This window comes from Pristiophorus japonicus, chromosome 11 (genome assembly GCF_044704955.1).
Source record: "Pristiophorus japonicus isolate sPriJap1 chromosome 11, sPriJap1.hap1, whole genome shotgun sequence".
In the NCBI taxonomy this organism is placed as follows: Eukaryota; Metazoa; Chordata; class Chondrichthyes; family Pristiophoridae; genus Pristiophorus; species Pristiophorus japonicus.
Window position 1 is genome coordinate 65600624 of NC_091987.1, and position 13408 is coordinate 65614031.

The window sequence follows — 13408 nt, forward strand, 5'->3', positions numbered from 1 at the left end:
CACTCCCTGCACACTTTACCAACTTTTTATATGTATTACATCAAGTCTCTACTCAAATAAACTGTACTGGAACCAGTAGCAAAACAAAAGGCAACTTACCTCAAAATTACATTTGCCCAGAATTTGTGGCCAGCATTAGTCGCTGGCCCCGAAGTAAGTTTCACACAAAGATCTCGTAATCTTGGTGTCGAGAAGTTTGGGTTTTCAACACGTAGTTTAAATCAACGGGCTATAGTGGGGATCCCCTAGTGCGAGCTGGTGTGACATCAACAAGCTATCTAAGCAGCCAATCAAAATGACGAATTCTCACAGACAGTGAGCAAGGATGTGGTCAGCTTTTAGAATTCTAACTTTTAAAAAATGTTAGAGAGAGCAAAACAAAGATTGGGGCTCTCACATGGGGAAAAGCAAACCTGAAATAAAGATGAAGAAACTTTAAAAAACATTTTAAGTTTCTTAAAAATGCTATTTTTTAATTAAAATGGATAAATTTGACAATGCACAAAATCAAAATGAGTTTTTCAGGGCCGTAATCTTTGTATAGCAGTCAGTGCACTGTTAACACACCAGTTACACCTAATTCCTTTGGGTCTAACTTTTAGTAGGGAATTTAACATTGCAATTACTGCGATATAGCCGAAGTTTTCATCGGTTTCCCTGATTTGAGAGATTACACTGATTGGCAGCTCTGTGCGGGAATGGTGGGGGAGGCACAGCACAGCCTGTTTCGGTGCAGTGAAGGACAGACCGTAACGTCCGGATTTCCACATGCACCTACGCACATACTAAGTTGCGCTCAGTTTCAGAATGATGGTGAATGCTGTCAGTTCGTCATCATCTGGACCACAAATTCCAGGACATTGTGTCCCTTTAAGTAGCGCTGGTGAGGGGAGGGGGGAATCCGTCGTGCAGCTGAACGCATGGCCTTCCACATGGCCTTCCGCAAGAGGTGGACACCGGAGGGACTGGAGTGCCTACATAAGAACATAAGAAATAGGAGCAGTAGGCCATTTGGCCCTTCGAGCCTGCTCCACCATTCAATAAGATCATGGCTGATCTGATCCTGGCCCCGATGCCACTTCCCCGCCCGCTTCCCATAACCCTTGACTCCCTTATCATTCAAAAGTCTGTCCATCTCCACCTTCAATATAGTTAAAGACCCAGCCTCCACAGATCTCTGGGGTAGATAATTCCAAAGATTCACGACTCTCTGAGAGAAGAAATTCCTCCTCATTTCTGTCTTAAATGTGCGACCTCTTATTCTGAAACTATGCCCCCTAGTTCTAGATTCCCTCATGAGGGGAAACATCCTCTCTGCCTCTACCCTGTCAAGACCCCTCAGAATCTTATATTTTTCAATAAGATCACCTCTCATCTTCTAAACTCCAATGAGTATAGGTCCAAACCGTTCAACCTTTCTTCATATGACAACCTCTTCATCTCAGAAATCAATCTCGTCAACCTTCTCTGAACTGCCTCCCATGCAAGTATATCCCTTCTTAAATAAGACCAAAACCGTATGCAGTACTCCAGGTGTGGTCTTACATACGCCCTGTACAGTTGGAGCAGGATTTCCCTGCTTTTATATTCCATCCTCCTTACAATAAAGGCCAATATTCCATTTGCCTTCCTGATTACTTGCTGTACCTGCTTGCTAACTTTTTGTGTTTCATGTGCAAGAACCCCCAAATCCCACTGTACTGCAGCATTTTGTAATCTCTTCCCATTTAAATAATAATTTGCTTTTTTATTTTTCCTATCAAAGTGGATAACCACACATTTTCCCACATTATACTCCATCTGCCAAATTTTTGCCCATTTACTGAGCCTATCTATATCAACCCCGGCATTATCACCCCCGGCAACCAAATTCTAATTTGATTGGTTTAATGTTCCAAAGTTTAATTTGTTAATTTGTCGGTTCTAGAGCCCCTTTAATAAGGGGGCACTTGATTTTATGTTTTACAAAAAATAGTTGTACAGTGGAGTGGCGATGTCCAAAATGGTAAGTTGTGCATCAAATCAGCGTTACACACTGACTGAAATCACGATCTGCCTCATTTGATTTCTTCCAGTGCACGCAGGCAACAGCCGCACTATAGCCCTTCCCAAGATGGCGACCGGCGCGGGCCATGTCGAAGTCGGTGGAAGAGTGGCAATGCACATTTTTTTCCGTCAAGCCATAACAGCTGGCACTAAGGTGCTGAATTTCGTGGCCAAAGAGTTTCATCGATCATAAGGGCTAATACCATGATCACTCGTGCATTATTTGTTGACGCCAGTAATGTCATTAATTTTCTTTTGGAAAGCAACCAGCAGCGAGAAAGAGCACTCCATTTCTGACCTTTGGCATGATTCACACAAATGCAGTAATTTGGCCATATATACCCCATGCACCAGTGCTACTCCATTCATTAATAGAAACAGCTACCATTACATGAATTTTGCCAGTCAATGCTTGCTACTCTGGCAGCTCCCATGATTCCTTCATCTTATGACAGTCAATATAGTACCAGTGTTGGGAGACCAAGGATATGCATATCATCATCATCATCATAGGCAGTCCCTCGGAATCAAGGAAGATTTGCTTCCACTCTTAACATGAGTTCTTAGGTGGCTGTACAGTCCAATACAAGAACCAGTCTCCATCACAGGTGGGACAGATAGTCATTGAGGGAAGGGGTGGGTGGGACTGGTTTGCTGCTTGCTCTTTCCACTGCCTACGCTTGATTTCTGCATGCTCTCGGCGACGAGACTCGAAGTGCTCAGCGCCCTCCCAGATGCACTTCCTCCACTTAGTGCGGTCTTTGGCCAGGGACTCCCAGGTGTCAGTGGGGATGTTGCCCACCTTTGGTTCATTTGCCGTGAAGGAGTTCCGAGTAGAGCGCTTGCTTTGGGAGTCTCATGTCTGGCATGCGAACAAGGCGGTCAGCGCTTACCATTATTATTGGGTAAAACTGACGGCAACTTCTGGCGTCTGCACAAGCACAGTTAAATGCAGAAATCTGGAAATTGTTGTCAGTAACACGTTGCTCATTCATTGGCTATGTTGTTGCAGATTTCGCCGATGGAATTTGCAGAGATCACTGTCAGGGTGTGAATTTAGGCTATTTACCCACTATTCTCATTGTAAAAGGTTTTATCAATCAGGAGTAACTGCATTTTAACAGCGTAGTGATAATTGGCTCTTAAAAATTAATTTGACAAATGTGGAGTCTTATTCCCTCAGAAGAAAATTAATGCTGCAAATGTTTTAAAAAATATATATTTTTTAGTTTTCTATCTTTTATGTTTTTGCTCTTTCCCTTAATCCCATGTGTACATCCTCATCTTTATTTTGCTTCCTGTACAATGGTTTAAATGTAATATTTCCTGTCTTTTACATCCTGCTTTGCTGTCTGCGTGTCTATGAAGATTCTTCAATCTGAAAGGCCTCCCTGCTGCTTTCCCTGCTCACAGACGCCACAGATTCCCTGTAGAGGGTGCCGAATTCAAACAGACTGGAAGTCGTTGCTGACAAGCCCGCTAAAGGTCTGTGGGCAACTGCACGTGAGGCGAACGGCAAAAAATGTTCCTTTCTCGCTTGCACCAAAATCCAGGCCATTGTTTGTGGGTGGGTTGTAGAGGTAGTAGTCGCACCACTGATTGATACCAAAATTGCATTTGGGTCCTAACTGTGTAATTTGACCCCCACTTAAACATATTAATGAGGCCCTTGCCTGTTTCCGGCAGGAGCATTGGCCACCTAAATTGAGGTCCACCCAAAAATCAGAACAGAGGTACCTCCAGCATGAGTCAATGATTTATTTCAATTTTTGTCTTGCACTCGACCCATTTATACCTAAAAACAGGGAGTAGTGAAATGGAAATCAACTCGCTTGGCCAAAAATTATAATGTGAGTTTAGAATTAAGTGGATGTTATTTGACAATCCCTAGCTTTTGTATAATACATTTTAAAAAGTATTGACACAAATATTGGTGAATAAACAAAATTTGTTCACATTGTCAAATAGTTAGTTTTCATTTTGCAAATCAGGCAGAATGACGCTGTGCTTGCCTATGGCACAGGCTCTGCCTGTAGTGCATATCATGCTAAATGTTGTGATAGGAGTTCAACCACTTAATTTAAATAGGCCATTGGCACAGAAAAGCTTGTCCAGGGAGCACAAAATCCAAAAGGGCAGCAACTCTCTTTTTTATTTTCTGCTTAGGTTGTGGGCAATGTTAGGAATGCTGCATTTATTGCCCATCATTGGTTGATCTGAGATGCGGCTTATGAGGGTCCTCATGTAGCAGTTATAGAAGATATTAAGGGAGGTCAGCGGGCGCGTTTGGTGGCGGGTCGGGTGGGAACTTGCCACCATGTGCCTTTCCCAAATGCCGGGGCTGTCAGCGTTGTCAAGCATATGGAGGGTGTCATGGGAGAGCTTAGGGGCAGCTGTGCACCTCTGTGCAGTACTTGTCAGTGTTTGCAGCATCTCAATGCTGTAGAACACTGACAGCACAACTGTCAAACTAAATTTGTGCATGGTCCCTTTAAGGAAACCAATTAATGACGCATCATCAAATGATATCTGACCCACTTCCTTCAATTGGCCAGGAAGCATGCTGACTGGTCTTAACAAACCCAATCAACGTAAAACCATTCTACACAGCGGGCTGGAGCCAGCAGCGGAGTCGGGACCCGACACCGACATCGTTCGCCACGAACCTGCCGAGGTTGGGGAAATCGCAGCCTAAGAGTCAATGACACAGTGTGGGACTGGAGTCCCATGTAGATGAAACCAGGTAGGAGTGTTAGTTACTTTATCCTGAAGGACATCAGTGAACCAGATGAGTTTTTAAGAAAAACAGCAGCTTTCTATCACTTTTTTCTGGTGTAAGTCCACAAATGACAACATTTATTGAATGCCCTTCCACAATTTGCCACGTTGGAATTATGAACTCATGACCTGTGGGTGACTAGTTCAGTACCATAACCAGTACATTAGTATACACGCTTAAAGAGCTGCACTACACCATAAAAAGGAAAATGTTGGTGATGGCAGAAAAGTGGACTAATTGTTCACAATGGCACAACAGTGACATGTGGGCAATACTGCTCCCTTTGATGCCTTGGGTTTAGAGGCAATACTGCAAGACATGCAGAAGGGCGTCCCTGTTTGGGACAAAAGGCCATTCTCCAGTACAAACACAGATGCCAGCTACATGGAGAGAAGCTGTCAACCTTGTCAATGGAGACACCCAATTTCCTCATACCTGGGTGTAATGAGGAAAAATGATGGTATGAAGGTGAGGGAAAGGTGAGTGTGCTCATCACTTTTGAACACATTTCTCGTGGGGCCTATCAAGTATGGCACAAGTTGAGAGCCACCATTTGAAGTATACAAAGTACACAACCATTGCCTTTTTGCGCACAGTCTTTCATTCTGTCAACGTTGCATGGCATACTTTTCTTGAAGGTGGATGTGGTAGCTAAAGAACAACAAACAGATGCTGAGGTGTCCATATTGAAGTGTTCCCCTTTGGTTTCTCAGTAGAATCAACAGTCATGGATACAAAGGATAGCCCTATTCTCTGAAGAGCAACCCACCCAGTGTATTTTCTTCTTTAAATATGCTGGTACTTTGGAATGCTGCTATTACAAATGTTGGGTAGATGCTCTTCAGGTTCAGTGATGCGGATCATTCCCATAAACAGACTCCACATCCTTACGGTCTGGGGCTCACCCACGACACCCAACATTTAGTCTATATCTAGTATCTATGATAACATAACCCAGAAGCTATAATAATACATCCCCTTGGCCTATAAGCTGGGTATTTTGTTCTTCACGTGTACCTTCATGTGTACATCCCCAATCTTGTGGTAGGAGAACTGATGAACACACTGGTGAGAAGAGCTCGATGTGAAATCAAGATGTTGATTTATTTTGCAGAAGACACAGTTATTCCAAACTTTTAAAAAAACTTATCCGATAGCCTTTCCTGTAACATACAAAATAATACAAAAAAACTACGCCTTAATCAACAGCAGGCTGGATGCTCATTTATGTTTTCATTTCTTTCTTGCCAGCCTGTGTAGCTGACTGGCTATATATTAATTCCCAACCCAGCCACAGCCGACTTCGCACAGCCTTTGTTGGAACTGACGTCTTAATTATTGGGCTCAATTTTCCTGGGTCATTTGCGGCATTTTTTTGGCGCGCACCTTTTTTTTGGTGTATCTATTTTTTCCAAAGTTTCCCCCTGCGATCTGCGCCGGCGTAACTGACTTAGTTACGATTTTTCTAGGTCAGTTTTTTTGACGTCATAGGATGTAAGTTCCCTTGTAGGATTTGGCCGGTGCCAACATCAGTGTGTGTATGGGCCGGATGGATTTTTGGACTTTTAAAATGGATCTGTACCCTTTTAAAATGGAGATGCACATGGGCTGCAGTTCAAAATGGAGTATTGGACTTTAAAAGAACTGATTTTTGCTTTCTGTGAAATAGCAGGAGCTGTCTGCCTTTTGGGTTGCCATGGGACCAGTGTAAACACTGACGTCATGAAAGGCAGAGGCGTTTTCATTTCGAACTTTGTGTGATTTGTGGAAAAACACCTTTTGTCCATGGGGCCAAGATGTCTGGATGGACAATGAGGCTTGCAGGCCAAATATAACACCTCTGGACTCTTTCAATGAAGGAGCAATCAAGAACTCAACAAACAGTTAGCACTTTGAGAACTGCTCATTTACAGAAATGGCCTATCATTGTGTTCATCAAGTTGACCAATCCTGGACAGAGGCATCACCAGAAAGACCAACTAGCATCCATGGTAACCAAGAATCGCCCAGCCAGTTTTGTGTATTATACAGGGTATAAAGATGCTGAACTTTGGGGGATTCAGGGCTTACTTTCCTCCACCATCTGGAACGGGGTTCCCCATATGGCTACGCATCCGTCAACTCTCCAGGAATACCTGAAGTGAGTGCCTTACCGTACCGCCTGAACGTAACTCTCTCGGCCTCATCTCATGCCTCTGTTAGGCACGGTTTTGTCTTTAGAGTCTAACAGACCTGGGACCGCGTGAATCAATGACAAGGGCTGGTAATTATATCCAGCATATACACCTCTGGAAATCCCCAAGACCGCCAGCGTGTTCAGCTGCTGAGGAACTGCAAGTGTCCAAGACGTAGGATAACACATGTGTGTGTGTGAGGTGGCTTCCAAGTGTGGGTTCTGACCAAACTGAGAGAAGGGTTTAGTTAGAAGGGTTTCCATTATCTAGGCTTAGATTATGGGAAGGGGGTTGGTTCAGCGTAACCAACAGAGTGGGTATTTAGTCTAAGGTTTTAAGCTAGTGTCCACAGTCACCTACTCTTTAATCCATATGTGAGGGGAGTAGGGGTTGTCGTTTTGTGAGTGTAATAAAAGGAATCGATCTTTGACCAACCTGAACCGTTTCATTTTGTCTGAGTCAATTATAATCTATCCATAGTAACTCCTTGTGTCCGAACTTGGGGGTTATGGGGCTTGTGGTTTGTGGTATAATTCGGAAGACAAACCGGGTGGCATCCGCTCACAGTCGAGTTATGCAGTAATCCCACTGGGGACGCTGCGCATTGGGCATAGGAGAAGACCTATCTGACCTTGGTCTCTCCCTCTGTGGGATTACCCGCTAATCGACGGGCTAGGCAGGAACTATTGGCAAAAGCTCCAGCCGTCCAAAGGGAAACAACCTGAACCAGGGAGTTTATAAGCACGGGTTGACTCAAGGGAGAGTCATAGAGACACGGGGCACACAAAACACCCTACACCCTCATGTCTGTGCTGGTTTTTATAATTTTTCGCAGTTTTGCCAACATTTTTTCCTCCTAGGTCGGCGTATTTGGCCACTCCCGAAAAATCTTCTGGGCACTTAAGAAAGCCAGCGCACATTGAGAAATCGGCCCTGAAAGATGTCATTGTTTTTAATCGAAGATTTTGGAGGGAGTCAAGAACACTGTAAAAATCAATAATAAAGTTCAACTTCTTTACCTGTCAACATAGTAAATGGAAGTTTGTTGGATTTCAGAACTTTTCTCTTTTTTATTACTCACTCACACGCCATCACCGAACGTCTTGAAGCAGGGCTGGAGGGTCATTGCTTTGGCTGGCAGAATCGGCCCCACGCCTGGACACAGAGGCTTGGCTGAAAAACATGGGGGAGTTGGGGGGAGAGAGAGAGAGTGAGTGAGGTGCTGATCGGAATGCTTCGAGCCCGGGGAGCGATGTCCCGATCGTAAGGCTTATGCAGACTGAGCCCGGGGAGCAAGGTACCGATCGGAAGACTTCTGAAGACTGCAATGAGTAGTGGGGCAGGGGGGGAAAGAGAGAGGAGAGAAGTCACAAGACTGCAATTAGTTAAGGGGAGGGGGGGAGAGGAGAAGTCACAAGAACTTGGGAGTGGTCTATCCATACAGACCTTGGGGAGAGAGAACTGTGAACCTATCCTGTCTGCTTTCCTGCCATTTTGAGCTCCTTTCAAAGGTAAAATTTAAGTATGGGGGCAATACTGACAATGCCATACCTCATGTGAGCCTTCTGCATCATGGTGCATGGTAGCAGACAATTGATTCGACGTCTTTGCATCAGGAACATCAGAACCCGTAGGGTGATGGGCAGGAGGCCTTACCCACATCGGGTATATCGAGACAGGCATTCATACCTCCACCTGAGTGATGCAGACTGTGTCAGAAGGCTGCGTTTCCGCAAAGAAGTGGTAATTGAGATCTGTGAGTTGGTCAAAGCAGACCTGCAACCTAGAAGCGTCAGGAGGACTACTTTGTCAGTTGAAGTGAAGGTCACAGCTGCAGTTTCATTCTATGCCTCCAGCTCGTTTGAAGCTACAATTGGGGAAGAACGCCATTTCTCAACATGCAACACATATCTGCATTCGGCAGGTGTACGTATGGAGGAGTAACTTCATAAAGTTCCCCATGATCACCCAAGCAATCCATGAATGGGCTGTGGGCTTCTCCAGGATTGCTGGCTTCCCAAAGGTATAGGGCTGCATTGATTGTACCCACATCGCCTTGTGAGCACCTTTGGAGGATTCTGAGATGTACAGGAACAGAAAAGGCTTCCACTCCAGTAATGTACAGCTCGTGTGTGACATGCATCGCATCATGTCAGTCGATGCAAGATATCCTGGGAGCACCCATGATGCATTCATAGTACGCAACAGCGTTATATCTGCCATGTTTCAGCAGCAGCCAGAAGGGCTACTGGGAGACAAAGGGTATGGCCTCGCCACCTGGCTCATGACGCCCCTACTCGTAACGCGGCCGGAGGCTGACCGGGAATACAACATGTCGCACATTGCAACGCGCAGCATCATAGAGAGGACCACTGGCATCTTGAAACAGCCTTTCCGATGCCTGGACCATTTTGGAGGCTACTTGCTGTACTCCCCTAAGATTGTCAGTCAGTTCACTGTTGTGTGCTGCCTTCTGCATAATTTAGCCATCATGAGGCAGAAGCACCTGGTAGTGGAAGATCCACCTGCAATGAGAGTGGCTGATGATAATGATGTGGAAGATGGAGATGACGAGCAGGAGGACAACGAGGATGAGGAAGCGTAACGAACGGAACTGCCGTCAGCACCCAAATAATAGTGTATGGGATTGCTGACTGCAGCTAAATGTATTGAAATGCCTCTGAATGTACTGTACAGATTTTTTTAATGAATAAAGTATATTTTGAAATTTAAAAAAAACGAGGATGAGGAAGCCATGCAAGTGCCTGAGGCCGGAGCACGACGGCGGAGGAGGGCGGGCCATCGTGCCCTTTTAACGATTGCTTGAGCCTTGCGCCAGCAGCTCATCCGTGAACACTTTACTGATGCCTGAGGGCTCAGCGACAACCATTCCACATGGACCATGTTTACTGTTAGGAGCTGTTCCGTAATGTTCTGTTGTGTTAATGGAACAAATGATGGAAATTATTCTTGTTTACTTCAAAAGTTGTTTTAATAATCAAACAAATAATGGAAATGATTCTTCTTAAGTTCTAAAGTTGTGTTAAGAATGGAACAACTAATGGAAATGATCCAGTTTTAATGTAAAATATATTTTATTCAAAAGTTTAACAAACAGTTCTTTTGTACTTAACAACTTTAATAAAATTATTCCTGTATCAAACTTTACTTTAAGGTCACTCTTTAAGATCACTTAAAAACTTTAAGATCACTTACAAACTTTTAAACTTGTAAATTTACATAACTTACAAAAAACTTTTAATTTGAGAACAGTTACAACAGTAACAACAATAATAACAACAGCAAAGAAAGGCTGCACGCACCCATCTCTCCTCCACCTTATTCTAAGACCATCCGCTGCGCAGGCAGTGGGGCAGTGTTTCTAGGCTTGGTGCCAAGCTTATTCTTTCTAAGATCTCGGGTACTGCGCACCTCTTGAGGTTGGGGGGGGGAGGGGGGGCGTCGGCGGCGGGCGACAAGTTGGAGGGCCCAGGCAGAAAGTTGGAGGGCCCAGGCGGCAAGTTGGAGGGCCCGGCTTTGAGCTCTTCAGAGGCTGGTGTGAGGATTGGAGTAGGAGTGGCAGTTGATTGTCAATGGGTGCAGGGTCTGGGCATGTTCCCATATTGCAGCAGCTAACTCCAACATGCCGTCCCTCCTGCGTTCTGACAGTGTCTCAACAACCTGCAACATTCACTCCCTCATGTTGAGCAAAACTGTCTGAACTATCTGCAACATTCCTTTCCTCAGGGTCAGCGACAGTGTTTGCACTATCTCTGACATTCCCTTCCTGATGGTCACTGACAGCGCATCAGCTACCTCTGACGTTCCCTCCCTCATGGTCACTATTCCTTTACTGATGGTCCCGGACATCGTTCCCATTTCTTGTGTCATTGCTGTTACTTCTCCCGACAGTCCATTTACCTCATCACTCACCCTACTGATGGCATCCAGGAGTGATCGGATAAGGTCAATGCTCTCCCCACTCAATGTCATCATCTGAACCACATCTGTTAGATCCTGCACCTCAGGAGAGCGCGGTCAAGCTCTCCTTCCCCATCTCCCCACGGGTGTGGCTCACACCCCACCACTGGGACCCACAGCCTGAGATGGTGGGACCCAGGGTGTGCCTTGCTGCACCCCACCACTTGGACCCGCAACCTCGGAAGGTGGGGCCCTGGGTGTGCCTCGCTGCACCACACCACTTGGACCCGCAACCTCGGAAGGTGGGGCCCTGGGTGTGCCTTGCTGCACCCCACCACTTGGACCCGCAACCTTCGAAGGTGGGACCCAGGGTGTGCCTCGCTGCACCACACCACTTGGACCCGCAACCTCGGAAGGTGGGGCCCTGGGTGTGCCTCGCTGCACCACACCACTTGGACCCGCAACCTCGGAAGGTGGGGCCCTGGGTGTGCCTTGCTGCACCCCACCACTTGGACCCGCAACCTTCGAAGGTGGGACCCAGGGTGTGCCTCGCTGCTCCACACCACTTGGACCCGCAACCTCGGAAGGTGGGGCCCTGGGTGTGCCTCGCTGCACCACACCACTTGGACCCGCAACCTCGGAAGGTGGGGCCCTGGGTGTGCCTTGCTGCACCCCACCACTTGGACCCGCAACCTTCGAAGGTGGGACCCAGGGTGTGCCTCGCTGCACCACACCACTTGGACCCGCAACCTCGGAAGGTGGGGCCCTGGGTGTGCCTCGCTGCACCACACCACTGGGACCCGCAATCTCGGAAGATGGGAAACCATGGAATGTCCCACCAGTACTCAAACCACTAGTCACGGAAGGGGCTGTCACCGCAATGAGCGGCACTCCTCCAAAATCAGTAAAACAGTGGGGGCTTCATCCATCCTCTCCCCCTCACCCCCATGTTCTTGGTTTGGAGGGTTGGATTCGAAGATGTTATCCTGTTCAGGCTGGTCCTCATCTGAATTTTCTTCTACTTCGTCAGGGTTGGTCTCATGTTCTGCAAAATATAACAGAACACGGACAAATGGTCAGCAGCAGAGGAGGGGGCAGGGTGGGTGGCATGAGTAGGCTCACACAGCGCAGGCAGCAGGCTGATTTGAAGGATCACGATGAATGATAGCACATTGCATCAACTGAAGCGTTGCTGATGAGAGACATCCTCAGGAACCGAAGCATAGCTAGCCCACGCAGTACTTAACAATTAGCAAAGCCAGACTGTGGAATTTGCGGGACTTGCCCTCTCCCTCGAGTGTGGGCCCAGCTTGTGCAGTGGTGATTGCTTTACTCCAAGCAGGACCCATTAAAGCAGCAACCCTCTCTTCCAAGGGTGTCAGTGTCTGCAGATTTGCCAGGCCTCCTGCTGTTCAAGTTCTTTCCCTTTTATTATGTGCCATCTTCCTCTGCAAAGATGAAAACTTAACTTTTTAGAGAGGGTGTCTTTCTGCTGGATGGGACATGCAGATGGAGACATTTACAATTGCAGTTCCAGTGAATAAATGAAAATATTACATTAACTACTTGACCAAGGTCCTGCCACTTCTTTTTACACTGGCCTCCAGATCGCATGGTGGTCACCATTGCGCAGTAATCTTCTGCAACTTGGTTCCAGCATTTCTTCATTTCTTTGGATGGAACTTTTATGTGATCTCTGCTGGTGTCCAGCTCCTGCCATCTGTTCTCAGTCACTTGTACTGCTGCAGCTCTGATTTTTCCAATGCTCTCACACAGCAGTCCTTCTCACACACACAACTGGCTCTTTAAAAATGGCTGATTGCCAATTCGGAGCTGCACTGTACATGCTCGTCCATTGCAACGATGTCAGAAACAAAAAGAAATTTCCGCGCATGCGCAGAAGGTGTGGCGTCGTTTTTTGACGCAGACAGCAGGCTCCACCCCCTGAGGTAACTGGACACACTGCGTGGCGCCAAATTTGAATTATAGATCGGGGAAACTTTGCCAAATTATTTCCAGCGCATTTCTGGCCTAGAAAAACAGGCGTAACTCTGGCAATACGCCAGAAAATGGATTTGGGCAAAATTGAGACCAATGTTTGGATCTTTGTTCTCTTGGATCCTTGTCCAACAGAAAGTCAGGTGCTTGTTTCCTGATCCATCTCCCTGTCCTGGATTGATCAGTTGAGCTGTTAATCAAACCTGCTACTGTGCCCCACCTTTGAAACTAGCTTAATGCCAAACTCAACAGGGAAGTAGGTTTTAAACTTTTGTGAATTTGCTTTAATGTAAAAAGCAACACTGTAAGATAAATAATATCCAAATCCTTTCAGTGAAAAGGTGGCTGCCAATCCTAAAATGCATCAGCTGTACAATGAAAACCTAATGGGGGCTTTCTAAATAACTGCCACTGCTGTACATTGTGATGTTTCTATGGATAGATATCACCTGAACATTAATTTATTTTAACCCTTTCTGTTCACTGTGCT